The following is a 7442-nucleotide window of genomic DNA, read 5'->3' as shown; positions in this document are numbered from 1 at the left end:
AACTATATTTAGAAAGGCTAAAATGTTTTTATGCTAATTTGAACAACTATATTACAAGAAACTACTTGAAAATTCCCTTTTTAATATCCTCTGAGAGCAGGATTCCATTACATGTGATTTGTTCTTTCTTGAGATCGGGGAAAAGATACAACTGATTTTGAAAAAAGTGTTTATTGCTTCCTATCCTCTGTTTGGAGATCTTTATGATCTCTCAGACAGTTCATCCTGAAACAAACCTTTCTTCTCCAAGTCAGCCCTGTGGGCTCACTTTTACAAGCTCTGGGACCATGATGAGAGTTAAGACATGTGACTGTATATTCCCTGGGACTTAAAAAATATGTTTTTATATTCTTAATATTTAGATATAAACTAGTATATGTTGCTGTGCACATGCAGACATCTGTATATATGCAGATTAAAGTCATCTTAAACAAGAGTTAATTTTCAGTAAAAAAAAAAAGTTTTTTGAATTGTCACCGTACTTCACAGTTATCACTGATTGTGATAAAGATGCAACCCACATGGCTTCTTTATCAACAATCTTAAATAGCACAGTATAATATTTGGCAATAGCTACTGGGATTTCAAACATAAGCCTTGAAAGAAACTAATTCCATTATAATCCAGTCTTCTGTTAACTCTGGCAATATAGCCTATAATAACCACAACTGATTCACCTAATTGCAAAAATAAAATCTCTGTAAATATGACATGTAGAACATGGTTTCACATCTTTATCTTCACATTAAATGTATCCATGGAGCCTTGAAGTATATTGAACTGTATTTAAGTTGGAGCATTTACCGTTGTTTTTCTCTTGATAGATAATACATATTTTAGTTAATGCCTCTCAATATTCCTCCTCATCAAAACCTAAACATTTTTACAACTGTTTCTCAGTTTTCGCCAACTAAACAGACTAGATGTATATCTTACCCACATATTTGTAGCAACATACACCCCCCCCCACACACATATGTACCCCCAATTCAAAATACTGGTGGTGGAGTATGATGCATATTTATATTTTCTATATCTTCTATATTTCCTCCTGTTAATTATTAAAACTTAATCACTTAATACCTATTTATGAAATTCAATGCTCATATAAGATTGTTTGCAATATATTATACATTTACCCCTACTTTAAGGAGAAAATTTGACTCATTTACTCATACTCAACTGAATTTATTTGGTCTCTAGTGAAATCCTATCACTTGACCACCATTGAGAATTATGACATCGAAATACATTAAAGTATGTTATTATACATGACCCCTAACTCCTCTCTTAAAATGGTGACTCACTAGGCATGGGATCAAGTCTTCTCCAAATATTATTCCACTAAGATATATATAAAGATGCACAACATTATAGAACCAGTGTTAGCTAGTAAGAGCTCAGATTGATTGAGAGTTAAGTACTCTGCTAAGTACTTACATGATTTTCTAGTGTAAAATTCACAGTTCAGTGAGAGAGACAAGGAATAAATTGAAGATGATCAAGGTTTGCTATTGATCCAAATTCATATAGAAAATAAATTCAGAGCCAAGTCCAGAATCCAAGTCTCTTCGATTCTAAATTTTGTGCTCTTTACTACACCACAGTATCTTTCTGCGGAGGTTAGCAAACCTCTAGATTGTATTTGTTTTCAGTTGATAAGGAGGGAGAGAGGAACACAGTCTTGAATTAAATATTCATGTTCTTAACTTTTCTGCCTTATTAATTCCCTTCTTCTAAACCTAATTTTAAGAAAAAAAATGCTTTATTAACAAGAAAAATTTCTAGTAAGATCCAAATATAATGCTGTGTGAACAAAGTCTTTTTTTTTTTTTTTTTTTTTTTTTTTTTTTGCCTTTTTAGGGCCACACCTGCAGCATATGGAGGTTCCCAGGCTAGGGGTCTAATCAGAGCTATACCCGCCGGCCTACACCCTAGCCACAGCAACGCCAGATTTGATCCGCTTATGTGACCTACATCACAGCTCAGGGCAATGCCGGATCCTTAACCCACTAAGCGAGGCCAGGGATCAAACCTGAAACCTTATTGTTCCTAGTCGGATTCGTTTCCGCTGTGCCACGACGGGAACTCCAACAAAGTCTTGATTGTAGATAAGAAACATAGGAGAAAATATTTCGATTTTATTTTCAACACCTAACCTTCAAGCAAAGGAAGAGTACACAGGAAACATAGTTGGAAAATGAGTATTTGGGATGCATGTGTGGGTAGTTTTTAATACCGTTATGTGATCTTTTCAAAGAAACACTCTAACTTCCTAGTTAGGTCAGATCACCTGACAGAGCAGGAAAAAATGAAGATTCCCCCAGAACACTTGTACTACATGGAAATATTAAGTGTCAGATTTAAAGTAAGGTATAGCCCCACCCGAATGACTTCCAGGTATTTCTCTGAGAGTGAGGAAGTAGCTGGCATTGCAATTTCAAAGGCTTTCAGCCACCTTGTCGGTATATGCACCAAATGCTAGTACTGGGTAGAGTCAAAAAAGCACAACCATTAAAATGACCTTCTGATAGAATATTTATGGAAATATCTGCTTAGTTTCCTAAGAAAAAGATGCAAATGGGAGTAGTTCCTATGAAATAATAGCAAGAGAGCCAAAATAAAAAGGTGACACATAGGAAAATATTAATTTAGAGATAATGAGAAATATAAACTGAATTAGAAAAATAGCATTTATTTACAGGTTTTAAAGAATTACTATTGGTTGGAGAAAAACAAATTGTTCTTTGGTTTCTTATTAAAAAACAATATTAGAAATTCAGAGTATGAAGGAACTGCATAGATAAATTAGAGTAAGAGTGATGAGGATGGGAGAAAGGAGAGAAAAGAGAGAGAGGAAAGAGAAGGGGGAGGGAGGGAAATGAAGCGAGATGCAATTAATCAAAATTGTTTGCCAAATTTTAGACAGAATTAATGAAAACAATATAATTATATATGGTGGGGTATATGTAATTCCAAGGATTAAAAAAAAAAAAAGCTAGTAGCCTATAGCCTATAATCATTCTGTCATTACTAAAGTCATTTGAACTCCTATTATGCTTTCTGTGGTGGAAAATAATTGAAGTATAGTTCTTTCTTCTTTTTCTGAGGGGGATTTTATCAATGAGGTAGACTTTACCAATGGGACAAACATTGATATTTAAGATATTAATTGGGAGTTCCCATCATGGCTCAGTGGAAATGAATCTGACTAGCATCCATGAGGATGAAGGTTCAATCTTTGGACTTGCTCAGTAGGTTAAGGATCTGGCATTGCTGTGGGCTGTGGTGTAGGTCTCAGACATGGCTCGGATCTGGCATTGTTAACTGTGGCATAGGTCAGTGGCTATAGCTCACATTCGACCTCTAGCCTGGGAATGTCCATATGCCATAGATGCAGCCCTTAAGGAAAAAAAGAAAAGAAAAGAATTTTTTTTTTTTTTTTGGTATTTTCAGGGCTGCACCTGTGGCATATGGACGTTCCCAGGCTAGAGATCTAATTGGAGCTGTAGCTGCCATCCTATGCCATAGCCACAGTAATGCCAGATCCAAGCTGTGTCTGCGACCTACACCACAGCTCATGGCAACGCCAGACCCTTGACCCAGTGAGCGAGGCCAGGGATCGAACCCGCAACCCATAGTTCCTAGTCGGATTCGTTAACCACTGAGCCACAATGGGAACTCCAAAAGAAAAGAAATTAATCAATGCCCAAGACTCAGGAAGGAAATTTCATGGTAATAAAGGGGTTAGTGTAATGGTGTAATAACCAATATGATTATGATTTAAAAATAAAATGATTTTTAGAAAATAATTTGTATGAAAAAATTTTAATATTAAATTAATTCCGTAAAACTGGTTTACATTTGTAAGATTAGGATAGGGAAGGCCAAATATTATCGATGAACTACATTTAAACATTTTTACTGCTTCAAATAAAGGATAAAAATAGTCAGAACTTGTTTATTTTTAGCACTGGCAGACTTTAAGCAATAATTTTATTGAACTAAAACAAGCATAAAGAAGGAATAGCATACAAAAACAACAGTTATTGTATTATATTGTAGCTACAACGAAGAAAAGAAAATTGGAGTCTCCTGGTAGCTCAGCAGGTTATAAGGAACTGGCATTGTCACTGTTGTGGCTCGGGTCGCTGCTGTGATGCAGGTTTGATCCCTGGGCCAGGAACTTCTTCACGGCTAGGGCGAGGCCAGAAGGAAGGAAGGAAGGAAGGAAGGGAGGAAGGAAGGAAGGAAGGAAAGGAAGGAAGGAAGGAAGGAAGGAAGGAAGGAAGGAAGGAAGGAAAGAAAGAAAGAAAAAGAAAGAAAGAAAGAAAGAAAGAAAGAAAGAAAGAAAGAAAGAAAGAAAGAAAGAAAGAAAGAAAGAAAGAAAGAAAGAAAGAAAAGGAAAGAAGGAAAGAAGGAAAGAAAGAAAAAGAAAGGAGGGAGGGAGGGAGGGAAGGAAGGAGGGAAGGAAGAAAGAAAAAATAAATACATATAGAATTGGAAGTTCCGTCGTGGTGCAGTGGAAATGAATCTGACTAGTACCCATGAGGATGCAGGTTCAATCCCTGGCCTTGCTCAGTTGGGTTAAGAGTCTGGCGTTGCCATGAGCTGTGGTGTAGGTTGCAGATGCGGCTTGGATCCCATGTTGCTGTGACTGTGGTATAGGCCAGAAACTGCAGCTCTGATTCGACCCCTAGCCTGTGAACTTCCATAAACTACAAGTGCAGCCCTAAAAAGAAAAGAAAAAAAAAGTATTTAGAGAGGAAAAAGATTATATAAACAAACATTTGACAAAGATTTCTTTCTCTCTCTTTTTTTTTTTTTTTTTTTTTTTGTGTGTGTGTGTCTTTTTTTGCCATTTCTTGGGCCGTTCCCTCGGCATATGGAGGTTCCCATGCTAGGGGTCGAATCGGAGCTGTAGCTACCAGCCCACACCAGAGCCACAGCAATGCGGGATCCAAGCCATGTCTGGAACCTACATCACAGCTCACAGCATCGCCAGATCCTTAAGCCACTGGCCAAGGCCAGGGATCAAACCTGCAACCTCATGGTTCCTAGTCGGATTCGTTAACCACTGAGCCACTATGGGAACTCCACACAAAAAGTTTTAAGAAATAAATTCAGCTAGGGAACTTTTGTATGTGATGTTATATTTTTATAACATGCAATTATCATTTTATATTTGCATGTTATAAAAATATATATAGAGAGAGATTAAAGTGGGTACACAGAGGAGTCAAAATCAAACTGCCATGAAAAGCCATAAGACATTAAAATCATTAATCATCTTCAAAAATTCTCAGAACAGCCAAGAGTAAAATATAAAACAAAAGCTTTTTGTTTCCTCTACTATCCTTTAACCAAAAATATATATTTATATATGCAGCTTATTGCATTGATGTTAACATTTTGTCATTTATTTATGTGTGGATTTATTTTTTACTTTAATTTTTTAAGTGGATTCCATAGAACAGGTTATTATCTTAAAATATTATTTTGTTCAATTCTGTTAATTATTTTTTTAAATAATTGATTTTTATAAACTAGACTATGATATTTTTAATTAGGTAAATCCTCTATGTTGTCCGTCCTTCCTAGAAATTTCATTCTCATTCTCTCTTTAGTTATTTTTATTCTTACCAAGTAGCAGGTTCATGAAGAGAGTTTTAAATCTCCTCTGGATATACTATTCATACTCTCCAATAACGATCCCCATGTATCCTTAGTTGCAAAGAAGACCTGGCTCTGTTTTGTATTCATTTGTCTTATACTAAATATGTTTTTTCCTTCCAATCTCATCATTTCCGGAGGGAAGCAAAAGTTCAGTTAGGGAAATCTTAAGGCATGTGTCATTATGTCGGCCTAAAGATTACTCTGCAAATAAGCAAAGAAACTAACAAGAAGACTTAGTACTTAACAGGGCATTGAAATTCTCCTTCACAACACAGCAGCCAGTGATACAAATTGAGTTTCACCCTATGGAACTGAAAAGTAGCTACTCTGAAAAAGCTGAATTTCAGCATTAAAAGACAGGGGTTATCATTGTAGTTACAATAGGGGACCCTCTAAGCACTTTGCTATTGTATCGTGAGGCTTTAAGAGTCTTCATTCATCTAGATTCTGTTTCAAATACTTTAAGTCACATAATTATATGCAGCTAAAGATACATCTGAGATTTACTGAAAATACAAGAGGAAATGATATTTCTCAAGGAAACATTAGGTTCTCCGTAGAAATCTTTATAATTAGAGAGAGATCTGATAATATGATGATTTTTTTAATTTCATTGACAGGGTATATTAGTCTAGTTTCTATTTTCTGTCACAGATTTGGTTAGTTTATTCCTCAAGTGCTGAATATGAAAATAAATCCCATAAGAAGTATTTTCTCTTGGAAGAATAGCTATTAATTCAAAACAAAACATCTGGATAAATGCATGGTATGTAAACTACAAGATACACAAACAAAAAATGTGAAAAGGGAAGATTAGCCTACAAAAATAATGGAAGCTATTGGGGAGTGACTTTAATAAATACCTGTACAAGCGAAATGTTGAAAAATAATTTCTGATCTCTTACCCTTAATTGACAGAAAATAAACAGGTAGACTATAAAGAACCAATTAATTTCTTTTTACTTTTTCCCTAATGATACAGACCTGTTTGGGAAATAGAGCATGATGTTTAGACAGCATGTTAAAATTCTTGTTACCTTAAATGAATTCTCACTCTCCACATGCAGATTCTGACTTAGCAATCTATAAGCAAATTATCCCTATAATTTCCATTATAGGTAAAATTCCAATATAACAAAAATAGGAAATGTTTAAAAACAAAGGTACTGATATTTTCTTGGACCATGCTGCCCCTTTAATGTTTTTGTAATATTTCAAAGGATCCCCAAGCTAAAAAAAAAATGCTTAACAACTCTATTTACTAAGTAGTTAAATATAAAAACTTAGCAGTAGTTGTTTCTGAGTGTCCGAAGATGTCATGGTTTCTCTCAAAAATTAAAAATATCCCATAGTATTCCTTGAATGCAGTGTAGCAGACCAGGGTGCCAGTATGGAAATCATTAAAATAATTTTGTTTATAAATCTTTATGTGAAATTTGAGAATAAACTAGGTTTTAAAATTTGTTGTGTGCACTTCATAGAGTTGTTATCAAAAGTCAATTTTTTTCTTTCCTTTTCAGAAGCAAGGCAAAAAGATGGAAATAATTTTCACTTGCCTTTACTTCTTTCAGGTATTATTGTTCACGTAAATGTACATTATCTAGTAATTCACACATATTTCAAATAGCAATAATATTCCTATCACATTTAGTATGTGTTTTCATAAACATTTTTTTCCTAGATACATAGAGGAAAAATGGACTTGGCTGTATTTGAGCTTTATCAAAGAAAGGGCTCATTTAAGAATCCATAGAATTAAATGAAAT

The 7442-nt window shown here is 34.8% G+C and overlaps 1 non-coding gene across 1 annotated transcript; it reads right to left on the bottom strand.

Moving 5' to 3' along the window:
* Window positions 1-206: 206 nt before the first annotated feature.
* Window positions 207-327, bottom strand: LOC146395855 (small nucleolar RNA SNORD22). The gene has a single exon (XR_014830625.1). It is a non-coding gene; the product is annotated as a small nucleolar RNA SNORD22 (small nucleolar RNA).
* Window positions 328-7442: the final 7115 nt, after the last annotated feature.

Source organism: Sus scrofa, chromosome 15, assembly GCF_054392235.1.
Source record: "Sus scrofa isolate SSC_HxYL_T2T_F1_AM1 chromosome 15, Sscrofa_HxYL_maternal_Yorkshire_Landrace_v2.0, whole genome shotgun sequence".
Classification (NCBI taxonomy): domain Eukaryota; kingdom Metazoa; phylum Chordata; class Mammalia; order Artiodactyla; family Suidae; genus Sus; species Sus scrofa.
This window is presented reverse-complemented; position numbering and strand designations above follow the sequence as displayed.